Below are 17,004 nucleotides of genomic sequence, written 5' to 3' on the forward strand. Positions count from 1 at the left end.
AGTATCAAGTTTTTTGTTAACGAAGCTTCTAATAACTAGATACTGAAGCCTTATTAAATTTGCTTCGCACATTTTCTAAGCACCAAAATTCGAAAATGCATATTCGTGAATCTTACACCGATATGATGTGCCTAAATAAAAGTACATATGTACGTATAAAATAAATATTTGATAAAAAAGAGAAAATGCTGAAATGAGAAACAAAGTTCAAATATGTATATTCAAAATCAAAGTGATAGTCACGGCTTATTGTTCTGGAGTTCTGTTTGACGATCGTAATTGTAGAAGAACAATTCATCGATTTTACACGATGACAATGCAGCATCGCATCGAACCACGATTGCGACCAAATCTAAAGCCAAAAACGCAATGAATACCATTGAAGAACCACTATAATTATCTGATTGCGAAACGGCCGCTCAAAATTCGCTTGGCATAGGGGTATTTCATCTACTCTTGATTACTTTGAAGGCGACATAATAAATAATAGTTTGTCAAAAAAGCTTGCGGTATTTCTTGCGGTATTTTTATTGAATTTTCAATTGCTCATAAATTTTTTTTTTGATGACTCATGCCCAGCTCCTGACCGATGCTACGGCTGCTATTACGCCGGTTTCTTTCGACCAATTCAGGGATTTTATCGCAATATTCGACGACAGGCCTTCCGGATTTTCACCACCTCTTYRACCACCTCTACWCCAGAAYGAAAACGTTGAAACCATCGTTGTGCGGTGGAAATGGAAACTGTATCGGGTCCATAAACTGCACAAATTTTTTTGGCGGCTTGARATRCATTTTTGCCTTTATCGTWGTAGTACTGTAAAATATRCCGTATTTTCTCTTYATTTTGCTCCATKTTTGCGAYGCTATAACTCACRMAYGACTTAAAAGAAACGACAATCAASCAAACACGTGTTWGCACGTGAAATGAGCTTTCCAAAAAGGTATARCATGACCCGATGCGACGAATAAAACTAGAACTACGCGCTCTCAGCGCCAACTAGCGCAAATACCGCAAGACTTTTTTTGACAACTTAATRTGAATGAATGAAYATGATATATAAAAATATTTTCCGTTCCATTTACAATTTCACAATGTATGTGAAAATGAAGTTTTTGTTTTTTTCCATTCGAGTTATATTTGATCGGCTGGTATTTGTCCATCTGGAGTTTTAAAGAGTTAAACTACAAAGCACACCATTCAGTAACTTTTGSGGAACTCAAGAAATCAAGAAAGTCTCTGCAGGATCGTTTATGCTGCGTATATGAAAAAATTACTCATTTACATACCTACGAAATATAACTCTGAAAATAAATGTCAAACAGAGATGTCTACTTCAGCAGCTTTCCTTCGAAAAAATCGATAGCTCTATAAAAAAAAAAAATCCTATATTTTAAACATAAAYCGTTTCAACGAACTGAGTAACAGTAAAATATATAGTGTTACAAATTCACTTTATACATTTATTTCCAATATTTTTCCGCATTTCGCGCACCTATAAGCGCCCTCCAAGATTTACATACATATGCATGTATKTATATGWATATACTATATATAACRGYGTGCTTCCTCTTCGGTTTTATTATATTCATTTGAAGAAAAATGCAAATATCCATTTATTCCATATTAATGACAATTTTCATACTTTTTTCGCAGCTTTTTATTTCCGCTAGTTCACTCGACTTTCAATAACGAGCGCACGCCAAAAGCGAATAAATAACGGAATAATTGAATGAATGCATAAGTGAGTGAATGTATGCAATCAGGCGACATGGCTAATTCTACAGTAACATACAGACACACATATATRCATATACATGTAAACTATTCACGCTGGCAGTTTACTGATGAATGCGAATATTCAAAATGAAATCAATTTTCAGTCAATCGGGAAGCGGCAGGGCAAAATAAAATGTTGAATATGTTGAATGCAACACAATAAATTAAAAGTGAAAGTTAAATAAATTAAAAATTGTATATTCATACTGGTATGTGTGTACATGACATCTATCTTATATAATGAGTGAATATAATGCGGATTGGGATTTATGTGACTCATTGTGAGGCATATCACAGGTTGAACGTTAAGCCACAGTAGCCCTGCGATCAATAAAAATCGTATTTTGAAGTTTTCTTTTCTAAATTATATAGTATAATAAATATGAGTAGTTTAACGAAAAATAAAAGCTAAATTGTTCTCGAATATCGTCTAAAATCTTCCTAAAGGCTTACAGAARTTCTGAGAAATATTACCAGAACAATTTTCTAATAAATTTGTACATAGTACCTCCTATGCAACCTGCACAATAGTTTAATATTATTATTTTAAGTTACTTACCTAACGATTGTTTTTAATGGCTTAAAAAATTTTRTGAAAAATTTTCAAATGATTGCTGGGGATTAGGGRCGAAAATAAAAACTACATCAAGAGCGACTTTTGAGTTTATCCTCGATAGCCGGTTAATAYATATTCAACTGAAGTGTGATATAATGCTTACGGCCAGCCGACTCATAATTTTAGGTSATYGGAGACTCSGCATCACTACTAAACTCGGCCGAGAAATACTTTTTATATCCAAGTAGAGAACAAYGTCTCCRTTAMGAGTTTTCGAGAGCAAAATTCTGTGGAAGATGTATGTTCCTTTGCGAATCAGCCACGGCGAATATCGCATTCGATGGAATGATGAGCTGTGTGAGATGTACCACGGCATTGACGTATTTCAGCGAATCAAGAGACAGTGGCTACGCTAGCGAGGTCATGATGACCAAATTGGCGAAAGCACTCCAGCTCTGAAAGTATTCTACGCAGATTCCGCCGGGAAAAACAGAGAAAAAGGAATACCACTCCATTTTAAAGGCATGATGGTGAAGGGCGAGGCTTCGCTTGTAATCTCCAATTGGTGCCACATTGAAAAAGAAGAAACGATTGGCGCGCTGTTGTAAACTCGGCTATAACCACGTAAGTGGTGTCTGTGCCATTAAGGAAGAAGAGAAGAAAATACGAATAGTTCCGCGATCAAAAGTTCCAATTAGAAAATCTACTTATTCACTGTCGGATCAGTGTGTGAAATCGGTACAGAACGGGCTTCTGATCTACTATATTAGTCCATACGCAAGAGATARCTTCAGACTACCATACATGACTACAATTCAGTCTTTTGAACCGAAAATTTGGCATAACAGAAGGTACCAAGTAGGTTTCCGCTGTCACCAGATAGTCCAGAAACTGTTTAGTGGATAGCCAAGTGACAATTAAGGATATCCATAGTACTCATACTAAGTCTCATTGTGTAACCTTATTCGAACAGGCGGTTACTCGCTGAGAACTCACAAGCTGCCCCAGACCATTCAGTTCCATCAAGAGTTGTTTGAAGCAATGAAGTCTAGAGGAATAACTCAGGGCTTGAAACATTAGCAACACAAGGCGTACTACAAAGATGCTTTGGGGAAGTGTTGATGGTGGGCAGTCCAAAAAGTTCCTACATCCAAGCAAAATGGAACTTATAAAACGGGAACTTAGGGGGGTTCATCGGGTCATCTCAAAATGTCTATCCTTAAAATCCCACCTTTACGAGATTGGAAAAGAAGTGTCAGCGGAATGACGCAGACGCTACAATAATATCTTTCCGAATGCTCAGCCTTCAGTAGGATGAGACGGGATATATTAAATGGCTGCTACTGTTCTAATTTAAGAGATATTGAGCAGCAGAAGTGAGTAGAAGTTGCTACTTTACTAAACCCATTGAGCTGACGAATAAGGCTTAATACCGGAAAATTAATTGTTTTCATAAGTTCATGCAAGTAATTTCATGGACCCAGGTTTTTCCCACTCCAACCATATTTTTGCGGTATATGACCGTTGTCAAATTATTCATTACTCAAAAATATTTAGTATATCTCAAGAGTAAAACATAGGTTTGGTTTTGAATTTTTCGAAAAATTACCGTAATAGTAACAACTGAAGTWTTAAATATTCTTATAGAAGTGTCTGAAAAAATCTGATAAGGACATGGCTAAAACGACTGCACTTTTCATGGTTTTAATATGGGTAGTTTTGGACCACAACGGCTCYTCTTCAGCACATTAGGTCGATTTTAATACCAAGAAGCTGCTATCGACCGCTATACAGTTGTCAGACAAACTACAATATCGGGTTAATTTTTTTTGTTTTTTAATTGTGAACAGTATTACAGCTTCGGTGTAATCGAAGTTAACGTATTCTTATCAAAAATTATATTTATAACCTTTATTTCTTAGTCGGAGGTGGAATCTTCAAACGATACCTTCATATTGTAGATGACATGCACGATTCATACATTTCGCTAATGACTTACTTCTCTGGGATCATGTCCCGCCAGTTTTAGGTACTAAACCCTTAACTCCTTCTCCTATAGCTGCTTATTTTCCTTGTGCGACCACCACAAGGCATTTCTTCGAAATGAGAAGCTTTAGCCGATTGGCTCTACTTCTAAAAGTTTTCTTCGTTTACATACCGTCCTTCGTTCTTTATTTGTCATTCTTTAATACTAAGCTTTACTTTTCTTCCTCTAATCCGGTTCCACAACTATTGTGATTGGATAATGTGCGGTACCACGTTTTCAGGAGTCAGTCGTTCTCTCAGAAGTTACCTTCAGCCCCGTTTCCAAAAAACGAGCAGTTATACTCATGACCATGCCCATATTTGTGAAAACACTTTCTAAAGCAGCCGTGCCCAGTCAGTGCAGTATAGCCTACATGTATTTATCTATTTGAAAGAAATTCTCCTCTTTACTCTGTCACCTATAAATCATCTCAATAATAATAACGGCACCTTCAAAAACTATTTCCATTTATTAACTGTACATTCGAACACTTGAAAACTTTCGCATTCACAGAATTTATTTTTGACACCCAATTCGTGCTTCATTTTTTTTTTTTTTTGTGGGTCCATTTTGAATATTTACTCAATGCTGGACGCACTCAAATTCGCAGCCGAAATTGAATTTCAGCCGTAGGACATATACCGGGTGGAGAGCGACAAAAAGGACGAGCAGAAAGACACGAAAATRGACCATGGATCGCTCACATGCCAAAGTGTAACAGCAATAAAGTGCTGCGTTTGTATATGTGTGTGCGTGTKTKAGTAACAGTTATGCAGAGAAGCCCAAATGAATAGGACACAGCATGCAAATGAACTGCGCGYATGTGTGTGTGCGTGTGTGGTGTATGTGCCCGTAAGTGGTAGTTAGCATAAAAATTTATGCAAAAGGTGTGAACGCTTCGTTTGCCATTTTTATGTGCTTTATTTACACACACGTACCGTTATATTATTATTTTTGCTTTTTTTCTACTGTTTTTGTCTTTTTTTTTGCTGTTTTTATGTGTGTGTGTGTGCGTGTGTGTGTTGGTGTTGCACTTACTGCCGCAACTGCATTACAACTGCTACGTGACATTTGTATGCATGGGCATTAGCATAGGCATTTGCATGTAGATGTATTTATGTGTGCGAGCTGGTGCTATGTGAAGTGGCAATACTAATCCGTGATCCTGCCACTGGTCAGGCGATTAAGCCATACTTCAAAAAGTTTCGAACTTCGTAATACACACGCACACACACACACACTTTGCACACTGCAACGATTTTTTATTTGTTTTGCATATTTTCAATTTTTTRTTTTTCTTTTGTTTTAATTTTTTGCTGGTTTTGTGTTGTTCGAAAGTGCCTACGGCACTTCASAGGAGCCTCTATGGCAACAAAAAATTTAACTTTTTTTGCAACAACAATAAAAGCCTACAGCATACTTACAACATCCAGCGACCGTTACGGCTGTGTCATTCAGTCATCATGCCCGTTATTTCTTGCTATGCAAAATTAGTCATATTTACCTCCAAGGGTTAAGGTATAAATGATATAAGCTCTCCGGCTTTATTGAGGATTTTCAGTGTTAGCCATCACTTTCGCATTCCAATTGYGCACATATCTACATGCATACATAGACACAAACATAGATGAGCTTTAGTTTGMAAATTTTGCAAAAAAAAAAGTTCTACTCATCCAGCACTTGTACGTCGTCGGACCACACTCGCCTAAGGCCATACTTTTTACTTGTTCGTCAAATGTAAAACAAAGCTAACCGAACACCTGCCACACGTTGGTTCGGTTGATAGGAAAGCGAATTCTCGTATTGTGTGTCCTTTTTTGCTTTTGTGTGTATGTGYGTGTGTGCGGGTTRTTGTTTGGCGAAAGGGCAAAKTGACGCAGCGACAGCGTTTGTTGGGATAACTTTAAGTGCAAGAAAAAACTTTCCAAACGAAGCAATTTATATGCTGACGAATAGTTGTGAAACTCGCAGCAACATTAAAATTCACACGCGTACCGCACACTTATACACCTAGAAACACACACCTACAAATTGGTAATTGCATAAGCGCCGGCACGCAGGCACTATCCACGCATTATTCATATGCAAAATCATAAACTTTCTTCATTATAATCTTTTTTCAGCGATTTTTGGCGTAAATAGTCTGATTTTTGCGGGGTTATATAAGGTATGGGGTGAATATTTTATTTATACGACTATTGGGTGCAAATATAGGGTGTTGCAAACAGTTTCGGCAGACTAAATTTTTGAATCTGTAGACCCCTGTTCGATTCAGCACTTATTTCTCCTTTATGCTGAAGTTCAATTTTCTTCTAAAAAATATTGACTTGTTAAAATAACAAAAAGTTTCCGGTTGAACTCAAGGATAAATCTGGTAGTTGTTGGATCATCCGTTTGTGATTCGTATCCTTTCGAGTGAAGAAACTTTTGATACAAGAATTTTCGCGTATTACTGAAWTATTGGTTTTATAACAAAATGAGAAAAACTACAGTTGAAGTAAAAACTTGGCTCCATTACGAGTTTCCGAACACTGCCCCAAGAAAATCAATCATCCAGGTTTGGCATGCTAAATTAAAATTTAGTGAACGCCCAAAAGAGGTTGTTACTAACGAAAAGAGTAAAAAAAAGTCAACAAAATAATTTTGTAARATTTAAAGTGAAGTTCTTTGAGATAGTAGGTAGGAGCTCACTTTTAAGCAAAAACAAATTGTTGATGAATCAAAGCAATGTTTGGAGATGGAAAGCGGTGAACAACGCATTAGACGTCAGACAAGAATGCGCATGGACTACCTTGAAAAAGGAAGGACCATCAACAGTGACTATTACATAGCGTTATTGGACGTTAACCGCCAAAAAAACGGCCGCATTTGAGGAAACATAAATTGCAATCCACTGTATCACAAGTCAGTAAGTTCCRTTTTCATCGTATTCTCCAAATSTGGCCCTCAGCGACTATTTSCAGACATTSTTCTTCTTCAACAATGCTAKCTAGAAAGAATCTTCGAAACTGAGGCACGTTTTGAAGCAAAGAACAAACATTACTACAAATATGGTACCCAAGTGTTAGAGGTCAGTGTATCACCTTTGAAGGGAACCATGTTTAATTTAAAAAAAAAAAACAAATTTTGCAAAAAACTGTGTTTTTCCATGGTACGCTAAGAACCTGTATATACATAATTTACGTTTAAAGTCAGCCGAATGTTCGAAAATTGTTCTACTAGTTTTATTAGGAAAATATTGTTCAAAGGGATTAGATGAACAGATTCAATTTATTTTTGGCGTACTTTTAATAGAAAAAAAAAATCTATAAATTTTGCACGAATAATTATTCAAAGCAACRGTGCAATCTGCGAAGAAATTCAAATCGAGCTAATATTGCTTACAGCTGCCATACAAAGTAACTGACTTAACACAAGATTGAGACATTTTTATACTTTTTTATGAAAAAACGAATTCACCTGTAATGGGTATAATATCCTGTGCAAACTAATTAATTGTTTTCTCTTGATTTTTCCCCAAAAAAACTGTTTGATAGTATAAATTAATATTAAAACTATGTAAATCTATTTTATTGAAAACATTTGTAAACAATTGTCATACTTTAAACATTTTTTAACTATTATGTACGATTATAACATTTTATTTAAATGGTAATTATACACAATAAGGGTATTATATACAGATTTTTAATAATTAATTAGTTAACGCTACTTCTTCACAATCAGAATTGATATTTAGAATATTACCTTATATAAAAATCAATCAGTTAATTAAGAAGTTCTTTTTAATTTTTAACTAGAAGGCTAACAAAGACTTCACCAAAAAAATTAATAAAGAGTAATACATTATTATAATTTATATATTGATAAAATTATTATATTTTTCTATTTAACGTTCTCAATAAGTTAATAAATGAATTACCTCATAGCATCAACACATTAATTATGCAATAATCACAAATAAACTTTTAAAGTATCAATATTATCAAATTTAAATATAAACCAATATCTAAATAATTATTCATTAGACTCACCCTCTTTTTTCTCAAATGTTCGCGTCTCTTTGTTCCATGTACCCTTATTCAGAGAATATAAAACAATTGCTCTTTGATTGAATTAGTTAAACTCTTGCTGCTCACGCTCTCGCTGCCATCCTATGAATGCTGCGCAAAGCGGCTCAGTCCTCTGCTCATGGAATCTCTGCGTTTCCTATGCGCAGCARATATTTCATATTTTGTATATTATTCTGTGATCTTCTTATTAAAATATGTAAATGATAGCAAACACAAGCAAATACACTTTACTTCCGAAATTTACTTTTATTAACACATTCTTACTTTTATAAATATAATAACTAAAATACTTTCACAATTACTGCGCAATTTGCTAAAAATACCAACCGACGCTGAAGCCATTCAAAACRAAACTGATATACTTTACATAGAAAGGCTCATTCCAGTTTACTGGAAATTGTCATTATAGCGAGGTGTTACCTTTTCGTGGCTAATTGACGCACCAAGAAAAATAATTCAGGAAGATAGATTCCACTAATTAAAATGGGGAAATATTTATGATTTTTCCACAAGGGATTTTCTCAAGGTGCAAAAAATTATATATAAAAATAATTCTATAGTGAAAAAAAATAAATAAAAAAATAATCCATAAAATAAATCTAACATTATCATTTGTTTCTTTTAAATTATAAAACCACAGAGTTTTGTAATGAATTTATATTATTGTGCAAAAAATTATATATTAAAAAATATGCTAATATTTTATATTTAACAAAATTATCTGAAAAGAAAAAATTTTAATTAAATTATATAAAAATAAAAAAGAACTTTATAAAAACATATACTTTTTAATTAATTTAATAASTTCAGTTCTTATATCCCTAAATTTTTTGCAACACCCTTTATCGCTAGGTAGGTGCTGTTTAAATTTTTACATACATAATTTACATTTTTTATCTCCTTATCACAATGCTTTTCCAATATTTTATTTGTTTCACTATACAAAATATGTACATATGTATATATAAAAAATAGACTTTCAAAAATTAAGTAAATTGAAAAATAAAAATTTCAATTTGTGCGGAAATGGAAAAAGTTTTTCAATTTTTTTAGACTTCCTTCCACCTCTTGTATGCCACAATGATGTATGTATGCGCACATGCTTATGTGAACCCAACAAAAATTACTAAATATATATGTATATAAATACATGTATATAAAGGCTTTCATATGTACATATATGTATGTATGTATACTTGCAGGAAATGTCCGTTTGTGTAACATTTTTATTTATATTTCTTACATTTTATTTTGTGTGAAATCGCATTCGATGGCGAATCAGTCGCAAAGCCCAATTTTTCAGCCAAAGTTTTGGTGTTTCGTGCTTCACCTGTTAAGCCTTTTAGTGCATTCGTGCTTGTATATAAATATAAATATGTTCATATATTCATATTTACACTATGCGCCAATTGAATATTTTTAAATTATATTATTTTTCTATTAAACTATTCGCAAAAATGTACAATGCGTGTTTAAAAGAAATGATATTAACCAACCCGTGCAAAGTTCAGCGATTCTCAAAACTTTATGAGAATTTTTATGAGTTATTTTGAAAACTATTCGAACCAAAAGTCATTAAGTCAATTGTAAACGCAGACGACTGTGTTGTGTTTAATGAGTGCTGCATCGACGTCTGCGCCAATGGGTCAATGAGTTTAGAAATGTCTGAGCAAAATACAGAAGTATTTCACATAAGTAGTCGAAAAGTGGAGGGAAAAATATCTCTCACCAAAAAGGAAGTATGCAGAAAATATTTCACAGCAACAACTAGAATAGCTAGGAGCAATAATAAAATCGAAGCTCAAATTAAAGGATCACCTGGAACACACTGCAGGCAAAGTAAAACCGTAAACAATTTTTATTCGCAAARGTAATGAGATTAGTTGTATTATATGCGGCTTCAATATGGATGCAGGTGCTGGGCCGAGCTTACGGCTCGGAAACAGACGACGAATCCGCTGAATATCGTGGCAAAGRTGAGCCGAAGCCAAAAAAACACGTCAAATCAGGTCGAAAATCGAGGTCAATATATGACAGTTGTYTTCGATTATCGAKGTCCGAATTCCCTCTGACCGACCAAACTGTCAATAAAGAATATTGATTGTTATGAATGGTTTGCGCGAAGCTAGTCGTAAAAATAGGCCGGAATTTTGGGTCGAAAACTCTTGGTTTTTGCATCACATAATGCACCATCTCATACCGCATTAATTATTTGTAACATAGGTTTTGAAGTATAATTTAAGAATTAAATTAAATTAAATTATAATTAAGAATTATAAACGAAATCTTACTATTTGCTGCTCATAATAGTATAAGAGAACAGCACAGCATAAGTGAATATTCAATTGACGCGGTGTATATGTGTTTTATATTTATATTTTCATATATGTAATACCCACTCAAAAATACATACATACCATATAATTGGTTTATATTAAATAGTTTTATATTTTTAAAATTTTTTATTTCCATTCGCCGTGCAGAAAATCAATTTAAACGCTTTGCTGGACCATATAAAACACTGTAAGCGTGTTTTTGTTACAGAGCGAGTGTTATTTTCATATCGTTTTACGAATGCGTTCGACTGTATGAACAATTTCTAGTTGAAAATGGCAGAAAAAATGTCAAATAACCATTTAAATAAATACACAAGCACATGAGCAATCGCATAAAAAGCCGCAAAACTTTGAAAAGCGCTTACATAAATTTACACATTGTCAGTTCGTTAGAGTTGTTATTATTTAACCGACAAAAATATTCAATTTAGTTATTTTTTCTATCAAATATTGCGTTTATTTTCCACTCTTTTTTTTTTTGAGAGCACTTTATAAAGGCTTGTGCAGGGAATTGCTTTCATTGTAATATTTCAAATAATATTTGTGTGCTAACTCGGTGTAAGCTATGACAAAATTCTATGCAAAAACAACTGAAATAAAATAAAATATGTAGTAGGTAAAAAAAAATTTGAATAAACTTATGAAATACTAAATATTTTACACGTGCATGCTTTTGCGAGCAATGTTGCCTTCCGCTACGAAAATTGCGTACGATTTTATAAAATATTTCTGGAACTTTTTCTAGGAATACTTAATTTGGAAAAATTTGGATGTACACGACGAGGCTTGGGAAACTATAGTTTGATATTTTTGATGTTATACATGCTCAGAACGTTTTGATCTCCGAACGCTATTTGTGTAGTTTACAATTAYTTAAAATATTTATGTCGGCCAAACAAATGGATTCGCAATTTAGCGAACATTTTTTTGCTGGATTATTTTTCACAAGTTTCGACGAAATTTCGTAAAGGTCGTCTAATTTTGAATCAGTTGTTGTTCCGAAAACTCGTCAGGTGACCTATCGGGAGATTGAGACAACTATACGCAATTTTTGTGGAAAAACTGGGCATATCGCAACCATATGAGTAGAACTACGCAAAATAAAAAATTCAGTATATAATTTTCACTAAATTATATATATATTGTTTACCAAATTTTCATACGTTCGTCATCTCATCTCGTTGTCCAAACATATAAATGTTCAGGACATACAAACATTTTCACATATAATTTTATTTTTCGACTGACGGCGATAACCTCAAAGTTGTATAGTAACAGCAGGMTGAGTAATATTACTAAAGCTTGGCTAATGGCTATTTATTTCATAGGTTCTGATTTAGATATCGCTGACAAATTAATATTCTAGGAGGTGAAACTCCGCGCCGAAGGATAAGTGGCACGACTTGGCCTCAACTTCAGGACATTAACGAATCAATTGGACGAAGGAGCGGTTGAAATAACAAGACGATAAAAAAAGAGTTTGTGAATATTATCACTATACGATGTTTCTTGAGAAAAATCAATCCTATCCGAGAACCATTTAGTAAAAGAAAATAATAAAGGTTTTTTTTAATGTTGAAGAAGAAGTTTAATAACAGGGAGAAATGGTTCGTTTACTGCCAAATTTGATCTACATATTTTAAGAATAAGGAATTGCCTCCTTAGGAGAGCAGACATGTAAATTTATTTTCACCTTCTTTTATAGATTTTATTCCAAATCGGACACTTCTAAGAAATGTGGACTTTTAAAAAGTTTTTCCTTTTATTTCATGTATAGTTTAAATAAAGGGATGTTTGCTAGTAGGACTAGAGTTCTTATATCATTCCTTTTGAGTGTTAATAGTCGGCGAGTTTGGCCCGGGTGCAAGTCAGTGATTAACTCCACCGAGACACAGCTGAATGTATAACATATACGTCGATTGAATATATCTATATGTGTATATTCACTCTTTATCGGTGTTCCTGTTCTAACTAGTTCACCTTTGTCACAAATACTAATGATATCAATATTACCTAGAACCCATTGCAGGTTTGAAATTTGATGTTTATATCCACTAAGAGATCAAGGCATTATTTCCATATCTTTGACGGAACCCTTAGGCACTTCAACAATTTCTATATTTCGATATATATGCCTTGCTGTGAGCACAGCAATATTTTGTTTGACTGCTGTGATCTTCACTTGAAAGACAGTGAAGTCGATCGGTTAGCGGAAGGCGATTTTGCTACCTAATTTTGTTAAAAAGACAATCATGGATTATCTAGTTTCGACCCATTTGTAAGGATGCTRATCCCTGCGTCCGGTAGAATAGACTTTTCCCACTCTCTCTTGTGTAGTTCAATTGCAGCGCCCCCCTTAAGATGGAATGAATTAATAACCAGACTATTATGGGGTTTTGGGACTGCTGTGATTGAGACCGGAATAATCGCGAATTTTCCATTGCTTTCTGCCAATATGGCCCCAGTGTCTTGCGTATATTCAACTCTACCGGGTCACAGCTACCTGGSATGTGGGCGTTCATTAGTAGGCCTCAATACTCTTTACTGGATACCGTCTAATTGAAGTCTGGTTTCTGAAGGTATCCAATGTTTTGCACCAATTGTGCTATTATTATCGKAAATAGAGACGCTTTCGTCGAATTCTCGATATCATTGAAAAATATTTTCAAGAAGTTTTTTTGCCTTCCTAAACTTTTTTTTTATACATATGCTTTTAGAAGGTGTAATAATATCCTCGCCTTGGGATAATTTAGCTAAATGGAACTGATTCCAGCCACAGGAGACTACAAGGGGGTCCTTTGYCTTCTGCAATTACTGTGTTTTGGACAAGCCACCTACAACGCTTGCTTGCAAGATTCCATTATTTTTCGTTTAACGACAGAATTTAGATTGTCCTTCTTTTTGGGTTGAAATGGCGGAGTTCTAKGAATACGATTTGTCAGCTCTGGCATGTGCAACTGCCATCTATGATTTATGAAGTTGTTGAATCCATTCCCATTTTCTTCAATTAGATGTGCAATGTATCGTTGACGCGTATAGGAACGTTCTTCAAGAACTATCCAATGAATCACGTTTTCTAACGGTTCTTCCGACACAGGTATGATATCTAACATTGGTCTACCTAACATTCCTATATAATTATTTTTCCTCACTTTAGTGAAAGATATTTTAATTGATATTTGAAAATCAAACCGAACGTTGGTTAGTGAATTCCATTGTTCCGAACATAAGCAATTCATTGGTGATTTATTTCTTTAGCATAGTGACCAAATAATACTTCATTCTCCGTTGATCACTACATATTTTGCATTTTTAAACTATTGCGCACACACACTCATACGCATACAAACATTTGTTCATTAAATGCATTGTTTCAGTCCATTCAAATGTTAATAGAACAAGTTTTTCTCCGCCGCTTTTCGGTTTTTGTCCTTTCGCCAATAACTTAATATGCAAATGGAGTGAACATGAGCGAAAATTGCATTTGTATTTGTAACTGACTGTCAGAATGCCGCACAATTGCTCAATATGCGCTATATGTGTGTGTGTGCGACAATTAATGCATGTGCGTGTGTGTGAGTGTGCTTGTATAGGTGAGTATTTCTGCATGCCATCGAAAGCTGAAAGCAAAAGTTGTTGAAAAACGCTGCAACCAAAAGCTATTGCATAAATTTTTGGGGGGATGCGGTGTTGTATCCCCGCAGTCCGCCGATAAATATAATAAATTGTAATAAATAAGCGTGCGTGTGTGTGCAAAAATAGCGCACAATGCAACGTTGCAAGCAATTTCATTTTATTTTTAATTTTCTATTTTTTTTTTTTTKGAAATTTTTTATTGCTTCGCTGCAAATACACGCCACTTAAAAATGTCCACGCAATTTTGAATTTCTCTCCGTTAACTTTGTGCACAAAGCGTGCGCGCCGCTGGTGCATGCCAGCGCGGTGTGAGTATGGTGTCCGGCGCAATCGCCGTGTTCATCTATTATTGTAAATTTATTTCAATTTGAATTTGCTGGAAATTTATGTGAAATTTTATGCCAGTTTTCGATGTGCCTTCACCCACAACACCACAGAGTGTGGGGTAGTCTTTTCGTAATTCTTTTTGTTGCGGCAGTTGTTATTGTTTATGCAGTTGTAGTTTTGCCATCATATTCCGTGAATATTCATATATTATTCTTTATTGGTTTAATATATACATATGTATATACATTTATGTGCACATGCATAACGCAATTCCCCTCCGGYGATGATTTTTATTGAATTTTTCAAATTGTCAATTTGGTGTAAGCACTGTTGCGTAATTGACAATCGAAATGCAAYTTCACACAATTTTTTGAATTTCTTACATTTACTTCATTGTTTATCATTATTTTTGCTTTTTTAACACACTAATACATAGCAAAATGTTTTACACATTTTATACGCTACAACTCAAGAGAGTAAAGAAGACTTCCAATTGTCTCTACTAAATATTATATATTCAATTCGACCTCGAGCTACTTCGAAAACACCGTAGGTACATTCAATGAATCAATGATAAGAATGTATAGCGTCCGATTTGACTATATATTAACTTACTTTAGTACTGTTCCTTTATTGTAGCCTTTAATACAAGCATACWAACGCTTAATCAAGTTTCCAAACACTTGATATAAGTATTGGCGTAGATGGCCTGGCCTTCATATTCATAAATCATATAAGTCATTATACGTGTAGGGTTTTCAGCTAGGCTAGAAAGCAACCTTTTATGACCTCYACTCGACAACGTTTTTGCAAAACTCATAGCTATTTTTTATTGAGTAGGTGATAATTGTTTGTTGACAAATTATTCAAAGACGGTCCAGAATGTGTTGATGATGAACCACGCCCAGGACATCAACTGATGATCAATACGCCAACAAAATAAAGGAATTGATGTTGGAATATCGAGGAATGAAAGTCAGAGATCTTACTGCCATCCGTGGTATATCCGAAGGATCAGTAGAAAGCATTTGGAAAGATATTTTGGGACTTAGAAAAGTGAAGGCACGATCGATTCCAATCACACATTTTTTTGGAAAAACGAACGATGACCCGGAGACAGACGACAAATCGGCTGAATATCCGAAACACCGGGTTATAGCAGATCAAAAATTGAGTATATGTTGACAGYTTTCTTCGATTATCGGGTTGTAGTGGTCTCCTAATTCCTTCAGACCTGCCAAACTGTCAACAAGGAATACAATTTGAGCATTCGTTGGAGCGAATCTGTTCCTAAAAAGAGGTCGGAATAAATTTTCGACGTTTCTTGGTTTTTAACCCACTGTAATGTGCTTGCATACTGCATTGATTCTTCGTCAGTTGTTCGGCAAATTTTCAAAATTTTCAAAAAAACCGTCTTACCGACGAAAAGGTTGTTACATCCCTCAATTGTGCCAAATGTATACTTTGAATAAGCAAACTTAAAAAAGAAAAAAACCCAAAACATCAAACTAATTTTGGATGACCATAAAGTGAGWTTCTTCTAGATAGCAGGCACTCTAAACATATCAACTGAGCATTTCAATCAGAAATACTATGGTATAAAAGGTCTCTACGCAAAGTGGGTGCAGCGTGAGCTCACTTTTTACCAAACATAACGACTAGTTGATTCGGTGTAATATTTGGAGATGTTCAAGCGTAATAAAATCGAACTTTTGCGCCGATATGTGTCAATGAATGAATTTTGGCTCCATAATTTAACTACGAAGTCCAATCGATAACCACACACAAGATAAACCCGCTCCAAAGTGTGGAAAAACGAAACAGTCGGCTCTTAAGGTTACGGAGTCYGTCTGTATTTTTGGATGAATATGGACTAATTTTCTTACTCCAAAATGGCATCGAAAAATCATAGGGTCGCTGTAATCAGTCTGTCACCCATGAAGTTACGATGTTGAATAAAAAAAAAAGAAAAAACAATTTTGCTAAAAAAATGTATTTTACTACAATAGAACGGGACTTTTCAACTGACTTTTTACTAAACCATACTACAGTATATATGTACCCGGAATCCAGAAAATCTAGATTTTGTCACAAAAAATTAATGAAGGAGTAATCTATAACTAAATTCTATAGAATAAGTTAAGCCCAAATCACTATATCACCTGAACATTCACTTTACCTAAGCGAAAGCAATGTTTTCAAAACGGTGGTGCCTCGCATTGCGACATTTGCTAAGTCAAATAGTGAGAGAGTGTTTATGTTGCCGACAT

Source organism: Bactrocera latifrons, unplaced genomic scaffold (genome assembly GCF_001853355.1).
Source record: "Bactrocera latifrons isolate USDA-ARS-PBARC rearing strain unplaced genomic scaffold, ASM185335v1 scaffold_317, whole genome shotgun sequence".
In the NCBI taxonomy this organism is placed as follows: Eukaryota; Metazoa; Arthropoda; class Insecta; order Diptera; family Tephritidae; genus Bactrocera; species Bactrocera latifrons.